Consider the following 17,703-nt stretch of genomic DNA (forward strand, 5'->3'; position numbering starts at 1 on the left):
AAAAACTCAGCCACTGCTAGTGACATGTGAACCATCGCAACAGAGACTTCATACATCACAGTCAATATTTCCGTCAAATCAGAGGAAAATCCAAATATCCAGGCAATAAGTCAGCCAAGCCAGGTGAAATTTCAAATGTCGTAGAAAAACTACAAACATCACAATGGAAACTTCAACCATCGCAGATGAAGTTTCAACCATCTCAAAAGAACATTCAACTATCAAAGGTGCAATTTTAAACTTTGCAGGAAAAAAGTCAACCATCCCAGGTGAAACATCAACCATTGCATGTGAAATTTCAGCGATGGCTCAGGAAAGTTCATGCTTGGGAAGTGAAAATTCAACCATCACAGGCAAAACTTCAACCTTCACAGGAAATGGTCAACCACCACAGGTGACATTTCATCCATCGCAAGAGAGACTTCAAACTTCACAGGCAACATTTAGTCACCTCACAGGAATGTTCATCCATCACAGGAGATAATTCAGACCATCCAGGTGAAATTTCAAACTTTGCTGGAATAACTTCAACCATCACAACAGAAACATGAACCATGGCAAGTGAAATTTCAGCCACCTCAAAGTTCAGTCTTTGTAGGCAAAAATTCAATCATCTGAGATCAAATTTTATTGCAGGTAACATTTCAACCATTGCAAGAGAGACATCAAACATTACAGGTGACATTTCAGTCACCTCCCAGGAAAGTTTAAACATCACAGGATATAATTCAGCCTGTGTAGGTGAAATTGGATATTTGCTGGAAATACTGCAACCATCTCAATGGAAACTTCAACCATCGCAGATGAAATTTCAGCCACCTCAAAGGAAACTTCAACTATAAAGTGTGTAAATTTTATCTTTACAAGAAAAACATCAACAATCCTGGGTGAAAATTCAAACATTACAGGGGTTATTTCAGTGATGGCACAGGAAAGTTCAGTCTTTGCAGGTGGAAATTCAACAATCTCAGGTGAAACTTCAACCTTCACAGGAAAAACTCAACCACTGGTAGTGACAAGTGAACCATCACAAGAGAGACTTCATACATCACAGGCAACATTTCAGTCATGTCACAGGAAAATCCAAATATCACAAGCGATAAGCCAGGCAAGCCCAGTGAAATTTCAAATGTTGCAGGTAAGGTATCAACCATCACAAAGGAAACTTCAACCATCACAGGTGAAGTTTCAGCCACCTCTTGGAAACTAACTATCAAGGGTTCAAATTTTATTTTAAGAAGAAAAATGTCAACAATCCTAGGTGAAACTTCAACCATCACAATTGAATTTTCAGCCACCTCAAGGGAAACTTCAACTATCGAAGGTGCAATTTTAAACTTTGCAGGAAAAAAAGTCAACCATCCTAAGTGAAACATCAACCATTACAGGCAAAATTTCAGTGATGGCTCAGGAAAGTTCATGCTTTGCAGGCAAAATTTCAACCATATCAGGAGAAACTTCACCTTTCACAGGTAAGAGGTCAACCACTGCAGGTGACATTTCAACCATCGCAAGAGAGACCTCAAACATCACAGGCAACATTTCAGTCACCTCCCTAGAAAGTTCAACCATCACAGGCAATTATTCAGCCTATATAGGTGTATTTTCAAACTTAAAGGAAAAACTTCAAACATCACAATGGAAACTTCTACCATCGCAGGTGAAATTTCAGCCACCTAAAGGTAACTTCAAATATCAAGGGTGCAAAATTTACCTTTACAGGAAATCTTTAACTATCCAAGGTGAAACTTCAGCCATTACATGAAAAATTTTACCGATGGCACAAGAAAGTTCAGTCTTTGCAGGAGAAAATTCAACAATCTGAGGTAAAAGTTGAATCTTTACACGAAAAAGGTCATCCATTGCAGGTGAAATTTCAACCATCCCAAGAGAGACTTCAAAGATCACAGGCAACATTTCAGTCACTTCACAAGAAAATAGAAATATCACAGGTGATAAGACAGATAAGCCACAGTTGAATAATTTTGAGCTTCATAGAGAATTATGACATTACAATTGACTTGTGACATCACAACGGTACTATTGGTATATCACAAACACATTGTGACATCACAATGCTACTATTGTGACATTGCGAGGTAATTATGACATCACAATTCTACCAGTAGGACATTACAATCTCATTGTGACACCACACTGGTTTTATTGTGACATCCCTGGAGAATTATAACATTACAATTGAATGGTTACATCACAATAGTAACTATGACATCATAATTGTATTATGATATTTCACTGTACTATTCTCTATTCACAATGGCATTCTGATATGAGAAAGGTAGTATTGGGACCACAATGGAGTGATTGTGACTTTTCAATTGACTTGTGACATGAAAATATTAGTATTGTGACATCACAATAGTACTTTGATATCACAATGGTACTATCCCCTAGTCATAATGGAATTATGACATCACAATGGTGCTATTGGGATAACAGAAACACATGTAACAACACAATGCTAAAATTGTGGTATCAGAAGAGTATTATGTCATCACAACGGTACTAGTAGGACATCAGAATGGCATTGACATCACAATAGTTCGAATGTGACTTCACTAGAAAATTATGACTTTACAATTGAATAGCGATATCACAACGGTATGATTGTGACATCACAATTGTACTGTAAAATCAAAATGGTACTATTCTGTAGTCAGAATGGCATTATGACTTCAAATGGTGCAGTTAGGTTATCACAAAAATATTGTGACATCACAATGCTACTATTGTGACATCGCAAGGTAATTAGGACATCACAAAGGTACTAGTAGAATTTCAGAATTGTATTGTGAAAATAGTACAAGTAAGACATCACGATCTATTGTGAAAGCATAATTTTGTGTTTGTGACAATACTAGAGCATTTTGACATTACCATTGACTTGAGACATCACAATGGTACTATTATGACATCACAATGCTACTATTGTAACATCTGAAGGGTGTTATGACATAACAATGGTACCCTTAATACTCTTGTGATATTATGACATAACAATGGTACTAGTAGGACTTCACGTTCCTATTGTGACATCATAATGGTGTGATTGTGACAGCCCTAGAAAATTATGACATTACAATTTTATTGTGCAATCCCAATGGTACTATTGTGACATTAAAATTGTACTATGACATAACAATTATAATATTCTCTAGTCACAATGGTATTATGACATCACAATATTACTATTAGTATAAAACAAAGTCTTTGTGACATCGCAATGTTACTATTGTGATATCACAGGAATATTATGACACAACAATGCTACTAGTAGGATATCATAATCGTATTGTGACATCACAATGGTTCGATATTGACAGCAATAGAGAATAATGATATTACAGTTGACTGGTGACACCACAATGGCAGTATTGTAACATCACAAGTGTACCATGACATCACAATGGTTTGATTGTGACTTCACTAGAAAATTATGACTTTACAATGGTATGATTGTGACATCACAATTGTACTATGACATCACAATGGTACTCTTCTATACTCAGAATTGCATTTTGACTTCAAGTGGTACAATTAGTTGTGACATCACAATGCTACTATTGTGACATCTCAATGTAATTATGACATCACAAAGGTACTAGTAGAATGTCAGAATTGTATTGTGAACTCACCATTGGGCAGTTTTGAGCTTTGCAGAGAATTATGACTTTACAATTGACTTGACTTGTGACATCACAATGGTACAATTGGTATATCACAAACACATTGTGACATCACAATGCTACTATTGTGACATTGCGAGGTAATTATGACATCACAACTCTACCAGAAGGACATCACAATATGATTGTGACATCACACTGGTTTTATTGTGACATCCTTGGAGAATTATAACATTACAATTGAATGGTTACATCACAATAATAACCATGACATCATGATTGTATTATAATATTACAATGTATGATTCTCTATTCACAATGGCATTCTGATAGGAGAAAGGTAGTATTGGGACCACAATGGAGTGATCGTGACATTCCTAGGGAATTATGACATTACAGTTGACTTGTGACATGAAAATGGTAGTATTGTGACATCACAAGGTTATTATGTCATAACAATGATACTAGTAGGACATCACATTCGTATTGTGACATCATAATTGTGTGATTGTGAAATCTCTAGAGAATTATGACATTACAATCTTATTATGACATTCCAATGGTACTTTTGTGACTTCAAAATTGTACTATGACATAACAATTGTACTGTTCTCTAGTCATGATATTATGACATCACAATGGTACTATTAGTATAAAACAAAGTCGTAGTGACATCGCAATGTTACTATTGTGATATCGCAAGGGTATTATGACATAACAATGCAACTAGTAGGACATCACAATTGTATTGTGACTTCACAATGGTTCGATTTTGACAATAATGGAGAATTATGACATTACAATTGAATGGTGACATCACCATGGTAGTATTGTGACATCACAAGTGTACTATGACATAACAATGGTACTATTCTCTAGTCACAATTCATTATGACATCACAGTGTTACAATAAGGATGTCACAAAGACATTGAATTGTGATATCACAATGATATGATTGTGACATCACAATTGTACTATGACCTCACAATGATACTATTCTGTAGTCAGAATGGCATTATGACTTCACAATGGTACAATACAAACATCACAAAGACATTGTGACTTCACAAAGCTACTATTGTGACATCACAAGGTTATTATGACATCACAATGGTACTATTAGGACATCACAATTGTATTGTGACATTACAATGGTTCGATTGTGACGATAGGGATTCATGACATCATAATTGACCTGTGATATCACACTATGACATCACAATGGTAACATTCACTGGTCATAATGGCATTATGACAAGACAATGCTACTATTGTGATATCCAATGGTTCTAGAAGGACTTCATAATCTCATTGTGATATCACACTGGTTTTACTGTGACATCGCTGGAGAATTATGACATTACAATTGAATGGTTACATCATAGTAGGACTGTTGTGACATCAAAATTGTATTATGATATCACAATGTACAACTGCCTAGTCATAATGGCATTATGATATCATGATGATACTATTAGGATGTTACAACACTATTGTGACATTGCAATGCTATTATTGTGAAATCAGAAGGGAATTATGACATCACAATTGTTCCACCAGTATGTCACAATCATTGTGACATCACAATGGTACTAATGTGACATCGATAGAGAATTATGAACAATAGAATTGTGACATTACAATGGTAGACTTGTGACATCACAATTGTACTATGACAACACAATGGTACTATTCTCTAGTCATAATAGCATTATAACATCACAATGGTATTATTAGGATATCACAAAGACATTGTGACATCACAATGATACTATTGTGACATTGCAAGAGGATTATTACATCATAATGGTACTAGTAGGACCTCACAAATGTATTGTGACATCACAATTGTTCGATTCTTATATCACTCTAGAACTATGATATTATAATTGAATTGTGACATCACAATGCTACTATACTCTAGTAACAATGGCATTATGACATATTAATGGTAATATTAGAACATCTCAAAGACAATGTGACTTCAGAAAGCTACTATTGTGAAATCGCTAAGCTATTATGACATACTATTACTAGGAGGATATCACGATCTTATTCTGACATCACCATTTAGTGATTTCGACATTACTAGAGAATTATGATATAACAAATGACTTGTGACATCACAATGGTACACTTGTGGCACCAAGAGTATACAATGACATCACAATGGTTTTAGTAGGATATCACAAAGACTTTGCGACATCATAGAGCTACTATTGTGACATCTCAATTATACTATGACATCACAATTGTACTAGCAGGACATCACGATCATAGTTTTATATCACTAGAGAATTATGATATTTCAATTGAATGGTGACATCACAATTGTACTCTTGTGACATCACAATTGTACTATGACATCACAATGGTATTATTCTGTAGTCACAATGGCATGATGACATCTCAATGGTACTAGTAGGATATCACAAAGACATTGTGACGTACCAATTTTACGATTGTGGCATTGCAAGTGTATTATTACATGAAAATGGTACTAGTAGGACATCACAATCCTATTGGTATGTCACAACGGCATGATTTTGACATGATTAGAGAATTATGACATTACAATTGACTTGTGACATTAGACTGCTACAATTATGACTTCAAAATTGTACTATGACAACTCAATGGAACTATTGTCTAATCACAGTGGCATTTTGACATCACAATGGTACCATGAGGATATCACAAACACATTGTGACATCACAATGCTACTATTGTGATATCATAATTGTACTATGACATAACAATGGTACTAGTAGGATATCACAATCTAATTTTGACATCAACATGGTTCAATTGTGACATCACTAGAGAAATGTAGCATCACTATTGAATTGTGACATCACTATGGTACAATTTTGACATCATAATTGTACTATGAAATCACAATGTTACTATGCTCTAGTTACAATGGCATTATGACTTCACAATGATACAATTAGAATATCAGAAAGACATTGTGACATTACAAAGCTACTATTGTGACATCGCAAGTATGTTATGATATCAGAATGATACAAGTATTACATTAAAATTGTATTGTGATGTCACAATTTTGTGATTGTGAAATTACGAGAGTACTATGACATTACCATTGTAATATTGTGTTGTCACAATTGAGCTATGACCTCACAATGTTACTCTTCTCTAGTCAAAATGGCATTATGCCATCACAATGGTACTATTAGGACATCACAGATTTATTGTGACTACACAAAACTACTATTGTGACATCACAAGTATATTATGACATCACAATGGTACTAGCAGGACATCACAATCATATTGTGACATCACTAGGGAATTATGACATTTCAATTGAACTGTGACATCACAATGGTACTCTTGTGACATCATAATTGTAGTATAACATCACAATGGTACAATTCTCTAGTCACAATGCCATTATGACATCTCAATGCTACTAGTAGGATATCTCAAAGATATTGTGACATCATAATGTTACTATTATGGCATTGCAAGTACATTATGACATGACAATGGTACTAGCAGGAGATCAGAATGATATTGTGACATCACAATGTTTTAATTGTGACTTCACCAGAGACTTATGTCATTACAATTGAATTGTCACATCACAATAGTATTCTTGTGACATCACAATTGTACTATGACATCACAGTGGTACTATTCTCTAGTCACAATGGCATCATGACATCTCAATGGTACTAGTATGATATCACAAATACATTGTAACATCACAATGTTACTATTGTGGCATCGCATATGTAGTATGACACGATAATGGTTCTAACAGGAGATCCCAATCACATTGTGACACCACAATGGTTCGTTTGTGACGTCACTAGAGAATTATTTCATTACAATTGAATTGTCCCATCACAATGGTACTATTGTGACATCAAAATTGTACTATGATTTCTCTAAGGAACTATTCTCTAGTCACAATGGCATTATGACATCACAATGCTACTATTGTGACATCACTAGGGTATCATGACATAACAATGGTACTAGTGGGACATTACAATATTACTGGGACATCTAAATGGTTTTATAATGACATCACTAGAGAATTATGACATTACCATTGACTTTAGACATCACAGTGGTACTATTGTTTTGTCACAATGGTATTATGACACCCCAATGGTAATATTAGGACATCACAAAGACAATGTGATTTCAGAAAGCTACTATTGTGAAACCACAATGCTATTATTACATAACAATGGTACTAGGAGAACATCACAATCTTATTGTGACATCACAATTTAGTGATTTAGACATTACTAGAGAATTATAACAATTGACTTGTGACATCACAATGGTACTCTTGTAACATCCAATGAGATCACAATGATACTATTCTCTACTCACAATGGCATTATGACATAAGAATGGTACTAGTGGGATATCACAAAGACATTGTGACATCACAAAGCTACTATTGTGACATTGCACTAGAATATTATGACATTACCATTGACTTGAGACATCACAACGGTACTATTGTGACATCACAATTTTACTATGACATCACAATGGTAATATTCTGTAGTCACAATGGAATTATGACATCAAATGATACTATAAGTATATCACAAAGACATTGTAACATCACAATGCTATTATTGTGATATCGCAAGTGTATTATGCCATCACAATGGTACTCGTAGGACATCACAATCGTATTGTGACATCACAATGGTAGTACTGTGAAATGACAGTTGAAACATGATATCACAATGATACTATTTCTTTGTCACAATGGCATTATGGCATCATAATGGTACTATTAGGATATCACAAAGGAATATTCTGATACCACAATAGTACTAGTAGGACATCACAATTGTATTGTGACAATACAATGGTAGCATTGTGACCTTATGACATCACATTGTTACAATTGTGACATCACAATTTTTTATGACCTCACAATGGTACTACTAGGATATCACAACCGTACTGCAAAATCACAGTGGTATTAATAGGATATCATAATCGTATTTTGACATCATAATGGTTCAACTGTGACATCACTAGTGAATTATGTCATTACAATTGAATTGTGACATCAAATGTTTACTATTGTGACATCACAATTGTGCTATGGTATAACAATGGAATTATGATATTAGTAAGGTATTAATATATCACAAAGATATTTTGACATCACAATGCTACTTTTGTGACATCAAAGGGAATTATGATGTCACAGTGGTACTAGTAGGACATAACAATTTTATTGTGAAATCACTATGGTCCGATTGTAACATCACAATTGTACTATGAACTCACAATGGTACATTTCTCTAGTCAAAATGGCATTCTGATATCACAATTATGATATCACAGAGACTATTGTAACATCATAAGGGAATTATGACATCACAATAGTAAACTAGTAGGACATCACATTCGTATTTTGAAATCAGAATGGTAATATTGTGACATCACAATATTATATTACAATTCTACCAAGACATCATAATAGTATTGAGACATCACAATGTTACTAGTAATACATCACAATTGTAATATCACATTGCAATGTGTCTATTGGGCCATCACTACAGAATCATGACATTAAAATTGAATTGTGACTTCACAATGGTTCTATTAGGATATCACAAAGCAATTTTGACATCTCAATGCTATTATTTTCACATTGCAAGGGATTCATGACATCACAGTAGAATTTTGGACTCATTTTTGTATACTGTCATATCACCTGTGAATAGATATACTTTGACTTCTTCCTTATCAATTTGTATCCCCTTAATCTCCTTTAGTTGTCTTATTGTCCTAGATAGGACTTCGAGTACTGTATTGAAGAGATTTGGAGAGAGTGTGTAGCCTTGTCCCCAAGTCCAGTGGAATTGACTTAACATTCTCTTCATTTAGTTTGATATTATATACTATTCTGTATATATTCTGTATACTATCTTTACTATTTTTAGATATGTGCCTTTGTCCCTGCTCTCTCCAAGACTTTAAACAAGAATAACTGTTGGATATTGTCAAATGCTTTTCCAGCATCTAAGGAAATGGTCCTGTTTTTTTTTTTTTTTTCAATTTGTTTATATGGTGGATTACATTGATGGATTCCATTATACTTAACCACCCTTGCATGCCTGGGATGAAGCCTACTTGGTCATGGGGGATAATATCTTTGATATGTTCTTGGATTTGATTTGCAAGTATTTAATTGAGTATTTTTACATCATTGTTCATAAAAGAGACTGGTCTGAAGTTATCTATCTTTTGGGGGATCTTTGTGGATTTCTCAACGTGACTGTGGTCTTACAAAAGGAATTTGGTCATGTTGCATCCATTTCTATTTTGTGAAATAATTTGGAGAATATCATTATTTGCTCTTTGAAGGTCTTGTAGAATTCTGCTCTGAAATCATCTGGCCCTTGGCTTTTTTTTGGTTGGGAGTATTTTGATGGCTGCCTGTATTGCCTTAGGCATTATAAGAGTATTTAATATCTTTACCGGATGTTGATTCAACTTTGGTATGTGGAATCTAAAGAGAATTGTATATTTCATTTAGATTTTCAAATTTTGGGGCATATAGGCTTTTGACTTAAGTGTTAGTGGTTCTTTGGATTTTCTCAGTGACTGTTATAACTTTTTCTTTCAGACTTTGTTGATTTGGATAGTGTCTTTCTGCCATTTACTTAGTTTGGCTAAGAATTTGTCTGTGTTTTTTATTTTCTCAAAGAACTAATTCTTGGTTTTGTTGATTCTTTGAATTATTATCTTTGTTTCTAATTTATTGATATCAGCCCTAAGTTTGGTTTTTCCTAGTGGTCTACTCTTGCTGGGTGTGTCTGCTTCTTTTTTCCTAGGGCTTTCAGGTATGCCATAGTTGTTTGTGTGGGATGTCTCCAATAGCTTATGATGGCCTTTGTTGCTATTCAAACTCCTCTTAGGACTGCTTTCATTGCATCCCATATGAAGTTGAGAACTCTTCTATCAAGGTCTGTAAAGTATTCTGTTGGTATTTTAATGGAAATTGCATTGAATCTGTAGATTGTTTTTGGTAAGATGTCCATTTTTTACTATGTTAACTTTGCCAAGCCATGAGTATCAGAGATAGTTCCATATTCTGATATCTTCTTCTAATTCTTTCTTCAGAGACTTGAAGTTTTTTTCATACAAGTCTTTGACTTGCTTGATTATGGTCACACCAAGGTACTTTATGTCCTTTGAGGCTATTGTGAAGGGTGTTGTTTCTCTAATTTCTTTCTCAGCCCTTTTATCTTTTGTATACAGGAGGGCTAAATTTTTTTTGAGTTAATTTTGTATCCAGCCACTTTGCTGACGGTGTTTATCATCTGTAGGAGTTCCAATGGTAGAAGTTTTGGAGTTACTCAGATATACTATCATATAATCTGCAAATAGTGATACTTTGACTTCTTCCTTTCCAATTTGTATCCTTTTGGTCTCCTTTAATTTTCTTCTTGTTCTAACAAGGACTTCAAGAACTATGTTGAAGAGATATGGAGAGAGTGAGCAGCCTTGCCTTGTCCCTGAATTCAGTGTGATTGCTTTAAGTTTCTTTCTGTTTACTTGATGTTGGCTACAGGCTTGCTGTATATTGCTTTTACTATGTTTAGGTATGTGCCTTGTATCCCTGATCTCTCCAATATTTTAAACATGAATGGATGCTGGATTTTTTCAAATGCTTTTTCAGCATCTAAGGAGATTATCATGTTTTTTTTTCTTTCAATTTTTTAATATTGTGGATCACATTGATGGATTTTTGTATAGTGAACCACCCCTGCATACCTGGCATGAAGTCTACATGGTCATAGTGGATGATATATTTGATGTGTTCTTGTATTGGGTTTGCAAAGTATTTTGTTGATTTATTTTTGCATCAATGTTCATAAGGGAGATTGGCCTGAAATTCTCTTTCTTTGTTGGGTCTTTGTGAGGTTTAGGTTACAAGGTGACTGTGGCTTCAATGAATGAGTTTCATAGTGTTCCTTCTGTTCCTATTTTGTGGAATAAATTGAAGATAGCTGGAGTTACCTCTTCTTTGAAGGTGTGGTAGAATTCTGCACTGAAACCATCTGGTCCTGAGCTTTTTGTCGATTGGAGTCTTTTGAGGAATGCTATTTCCTTAGTGGATAAAGGACTATTTTATTGATTTACCTGCTCTTGATTCAGCTTTGGTAAGTGTAATTGATTAAGAAAATTGTCCATTTCATTTAGATTTTCAAATTTTGTGGCATATAGACTTTTGAAGTAAGAACTAACGATTGTTTGGATTTCCTTAGTGTCTTTTGTTTTGTCCCGTTTTCATTTCTGATTTTGTTAATTTGGATAATCTCTCTGCTTTTAGTTAGTTTGGCTAAGGGTTTGTCTATCTTGTTAATTTTCTCAAAGAACCAGCTCTTGGTTTCATTGATTCTTTGAAATGTTGTATTTGTTTCTAATTTATTGATTTCAGTCCTGAGTTTGATTATTTCCAGTGTCTATTCTTTTTTGGTGTGTCTGCTTCTTTTTTCCTAGGGCCTTTAGATGAGCTATTAAGTTGATTGTGTGAGATGTTACAAATTTCTTCTTGAAGGCACTTAGTGCTATGAACTTTCCTCTTATCACTGCTTTTATTGTCTCCCATAAGTTTGGTTGTGCTGTGTCTTCATTTCCATTGAATTCTAGGAAGACTTTAATTTCTTTCTTTATTTCTTCCCTGAACCAGCTGTCATTTAGTAGTGAGTTGTTCAGTTTCCATGTGAGTGTAGGCTTTTTGCTATTTCTGTTGTTGTTGAGGTCCAGCTTTAGTCCATGGTAATTAGACAGGATACAAGGCATTATTTCAATCTTCTTGTATCTGTTGAGACTCACTTTGTGAAGAATGATATGGTCTATTTTGGAGAAGGTTCCATGAGGTGCTGAGAAGAAGGTAAATTATTTTTTCTTTGGGTGTAAGATTCTGTAGATATCTGTTAGGTCCATTTGATACGTGACCTTTATTAGAGATATTGTTTCTTTGTTTAATTTCTGTTGTTTACCTGTCCTTTGTTGAGAGTGGGGTGTTGAAGTTTCCCAGTAGTAATGTATGGGGATTTGTGTGCGGTTTAAGTTTATTAATGTTTCTTTTACAAACGTGGGTACCTTTGTCGTTGGAGCATAGATGTTCAGAATTGTGATTTCTTCTTGGCGGAATTTTCCTTTGATGAGTATGAAATGACCTTCCTCATGTCTTTTGATTAATTTTGGTTGAAAATCTACTTTATTAGATATTAAAATGGCTACTCCTGCATGTTTCTTGGGTCCATTTGCTTGGAACCTTCCAGCTTTTTACTCTCAGGTAATATCTATCTTTGTGACTTAGATGTGTTTCTTGTATGCAACAGATTGTTGGGTCTTGTTTACATATCCATTCTGTTAGTCTGTGTCTTTATTGGAGTGTTAAGTCCATTAATTTTGAGGGAAATTAATGATCAGTCGCTGTTAGTTCCTTTTATTTTGATGTTGCTTGTGGTAGTGTGTTTGTGTGCTTGGTTACTTTTAGTTTTGCTGTAATGACATTATTTCTTTCCTGTGTTTTTCTGAATGCAGTTAGCTTTCCTGGGTTGTAGTTTTCCTTCTAGGAGCTTCTGTACCTCTGGATTTGTGGGTAGGTATTGTTTAAATTTGTTTTTGTCATTAAATATCTTGTTTGCTCCATCTATGATGACTGAGACTTTTTCTGGGTATAGTAGCCTGGGTGGTCATCTGTGTTCTCTTAGGGTCTGCATGATATCTGTTCAGGCCCTTCTTGCTTTCATAGTCTCTGTTGAGAAGTCAGGTGTGATTCGCATTGGTTTGCCATTATATGTTACTTGGCCTTTTTCCTTTGCAGCTTTTAGTATTTTTTCTTTGTTCTGTATACGTACTATTTATTATGTGGCGGGAGGATTTTCTATTCTGTTCTAATTGATTGGGTGTTCTGTAGGCCTCTTGTATTCTTATAGACCTCTCTTTTAAGTTGGGGAAATTTTCTTCTATGATTTTATTGAAAAAATTTTCTGGGCCTTGGAGGAGGTAATCTTCTTTTTCCTCTATTCCTATTATTTTTAGGTTTTGCTTTTCATGTTGTCTTGGATTTCTTGGATGGTCTGTGTCAGGAATTTTTTAGATTTAACATTTTCTTTGATAGCTACATCTATTTCTTCCATTGTCTCTTCCACACCTAAGATTCTTTCTTCCATCTTTCGTAGTCTATTGCTTATGCTTACCTCTGTAGTTCCCCTTTTCCTCCCTAAGTTCTTTCTCTCCACAGTTTTTTCCACTTGTGTTTTCTTTATTTTTTTTCCAATTCTCTTTTGAGATCTTGAGCCATTTTATTGATTTCCTTCACTTCTCTGACTGTATTTTCCTTCAATTCCGTCAGCTGTTTGTTTGAACAATCCTCTGTTTCTTTAATATCTTTTAGTGATTTAAGTATTTCCTCTCTAAAGGCCACAAATTGTTTGGCTGCAACTTCCTGTATTTATTTAAGGATGTCCATAATCTGTTTGACTTTATCTTCCTCCATTTCTTTGCAAATGGCAATAATCTGTTTGACTTTATCTTCATCTAGGTCTTTACGCAGTTTAGTTTTTTCCTCTATTATCCTGTTCATAAGCACAGATGTAAGGTCATCATCTTGAATTTCATTTACCCTCGTATGGCCAGGGCTGCTTGCCCCTGAATAACTGGGTTCTGGAGATGCCATATTGCTCTGTCTTTTTGAGCTTTTACACTTGCCTCTACCCATTTGGCTATCTTAGGTGTTGGGTGTTAGTTTCTGGTGCTTCCTGGAATCCTATGGTGGGGATAATCCTCTTGGCAGGAATATGATTTTTTCCTGAAGGAGGCCTCCTCAGCTTTTGGGGTACAGTCCCTGAATAGCAGGTATTTTTTAGGAATTGCCAAAACTCACCACAGGCATAGAGACCTGAGCGGTAATTGTGGTCTTTGTTAGTCAAGGGGGCTCTCCTCTCACCCAGAGAAGTCCTGGAGACAGCTGTCCTGCTTCTGGCTTTCTTGCTGTAAATTTAGTAAGCTGCAGCTGTAACCTGGGTACCCCATGGTTTGGTCAGTTTAGTTAGGGATAACTGGTTGTCCCTTGGAGTAGTATCTGGGGGTTGATCTTGGGGATCCCAGGCTTCTGTAGGACTGAGGTTAGAGCTCTGTGCCCCAGTACCCAAGCAATAATCCGTGGCAGCTGAGCACTGCTCTCACATGTGCAGCAGGAGGGTAGTGTCTGGAGCCTGTGAATAACCTGAAACTTTTCCAGAGCTAGGTGTCCTGAGGTAGGGCCAGATATTTCCCCCATCTTTGGGTTTTCTTTCAATAGGAAGACTCAGTCTGTGGTGTTTGACATAGTGTGTAGAATGCGTAGGCACTTGCCAATGATGGCTCCAAGCTGGTGACTGGGAAAGAATCTGAGAACTTTTCCAAGAATGTTCCTGTGTATGGTGGATGTAGTGTGTGTGGGGGGAGTTGGCTGAGTTCTCTAATCTGGGACCTGCTGTTTCCCTGCCTGTGGGGTTTTCTCCAGACAGGGAAACCCAGCCTATAGTGTCCTGGGGCACACAGTTCTGTGATGGAGAGTAGGGCATACAAGGCTAGCAGCTGGCGGCGCACTCAGGCCTGACAGCTGTGTAACCACCGGTCTGCAGGACCTTTCCAGGGATAGACTGGGTGACCTAGGGTCAGTCCTGCTTTCTTCTTCCCTGTTTCTTTTCTAGACTGGGGCTCCCAGTCTCTGGTGCCCTGGAGAATATAATTTAGTCTGGAAAAGTTATCAGGACACAAAGTTGTATCCTGCGACCCAGGATATCTTCCAAGTTCTCGCTGAGTGACCTGAGAGTGGACCTGACTGACTCCCACACCGTGGAGTTTTCTCTCACCTGGGAAAAAGGATCTTTGTTGTTTTAGGGCCCAGAGTTCAGTCTTTTAGTTGCTGTACCAACATTGCTGTCCTACTCCTCAGACCCAATGTCCTCCTGGCACCTCCATCTTGGATTCCCCCCTTCCTCATCCCTTTCAAATAATTTTGGTTGAAAGTCTATTTTATTAGATATTAGAATATCTACTCCTGCTTGCTTCTTGTGTCCATTTGCTTGAAAACCTTATTCCTGCTACAACATCCCAGGAACTTTCCCAGAGATTAGCTGGGTGCTCTGAGGTTGGACCTGATTGTTTCCCTCATCATTGGTTTTCTTCTTACATTTGAAACACAGTCAGTTGGGACCCACAGATCCAACTATTGGACACCATGCAGTCTCTGCTACCCAGCTGATCAGACACAGTATGCAATCAGCCCAACCATCTGGGATCTATTTTTAATTATTATTGAATATGAGTATTTTGATTGTATGCATTAATATGCACCTCTTGTGTGCCTAATCCTCACAGTAGTCTGAAGATGTCTTCAGAAATAATGAACTTATAGCAATTGATAGTAGTGGGTCCCAGGTAATCACTGACAATTGAGCCCAATTATTTGAAAGAGCAGCAAGAACTCCTCACTGCTGAGCCATCTGTCCTGTTTTATGTTGCTTATTTATGATCAGCATTTACATTGTTAATATTTTCATCTTTCTATTTTTAGCTGTTTAAACATGCATTCCCTTTTAGTAAGATATCATTGAATTTACAGTTTAAGCTGGGGCAGTGCAGATTTCTGGAGAATAAATATACAACAGGAGTGAATGTATAATTCCTTGTAGAAGTTTCAGTAAAGTCCTCTGAGTTCTTTCAATATTTTGTGTTTGTTTGATTGACTTTTAGAGGAGGCTCTGTCTTACTATATAGGTCTGGCTGTCCTAGAACTCTTTGAATAGATAATGCTGACATCCAGTTCAATAAGATACACCTGCGTCTGCCTCCTGAGTGATGTAATTGAAGGCATGACAGAATACACCCAGTTTGTCCACCATTTTTTGTAGTTAGTAACTGTTAATAAATTTCTCCGATCTGTACTTAGTATTGTTCAACTTTTAATTTCTCTCTCTCTGTGTCTCTGTCTCTATGTCACTGTCTCTCTATTTCACACTCTTCTCTCTGTTTGGCTTTGTTCAAATTAATTGCCATGTCTATTCCAAAGCTATATCCTCTTCAAAAAGTTCAGATATGATACAGTTAAAACTTGTTATTCCGTTTTCTTCTAAAATGACTTAGTGATAACATTAACACTTCTTTTTTAATAGAAAAGTTTTAATCTTTATTTTTAATCTATAGACTACATTATTTAGTAAGGAGGATATACAAACAATGATCAAAGAATAATCATGTGTTCTTTTCCTTTTCTTTTGTCTGGTCACTCAGAAATATGGTGTTATTGGCTATGATTATTGTTGCTTGCCACTCACATTATTTTTATCCATGTATTCACTGTAGTCCACTTTCCCTTCCCCAAATATATGAGCCCCCGTCTTCACATACTGATATGCCACATCCCTGAGCCCTGGTCAAAACATAACATTAAGTACCATGTTGTCTTTTGACTGATGTTACCCATCTGTTCAGTGTCCCCTGATCAACACATCTCATTTGTTGCTATATAAAATATCATGACTGTGTTTTGTCCTTCCACTTGTATCATGACAGGGTCCTGACCTACTCACCCAAGTAACTGAAGATGATTCATAGATTGCTCAAGAACCCAACTAATGGCTACTTTATATTCATGTCTTACAAACTGATGAAACACAGGTTTTTGAAGCACGCCTTTGGTTTTTTTTTCAATCTAACCTTTAGGCTTTATCATATCCCCTACTTCACATCACACACAGCACCCAACTGTATAACATTCGCACTTCTTTGTCAGAAAATAAATTGAAGAAGCAGTAGATTTATATGATTATATTGGCAATGACGTATAAATTATATTGTTGCCACTGTTTCTGTTGTACAAATGTATGGCATATTTTAGAATTCGGTGACCTTCAATGATGTGCATGTGAAATTCAGCCAAGAAGATTGTGCCTTGCTGGAACCTTCCCAGAAGCAACTCTACAAAGATGTGATGCTAGAGACCTGTGAAAACCTCACTGCTATAGGT

Source organism: Meriones unguiculatus (genome assembly GCF_030254825.1).
Source record: "Meriones unguiculatus strain TT.TT164.6M chromosome 13 unlocalized genomic scaffold, Bangor_MerUng_6.1 Chr13_unordered_Scaffold_28, whole genome shotgun sequence".
Classification (NCBI taxonomy): Eukaryota; Metazoa; Chordata; class Mammalia; order Rodentia; family Muridae; genus Meriones; species Meriones unguiculatus.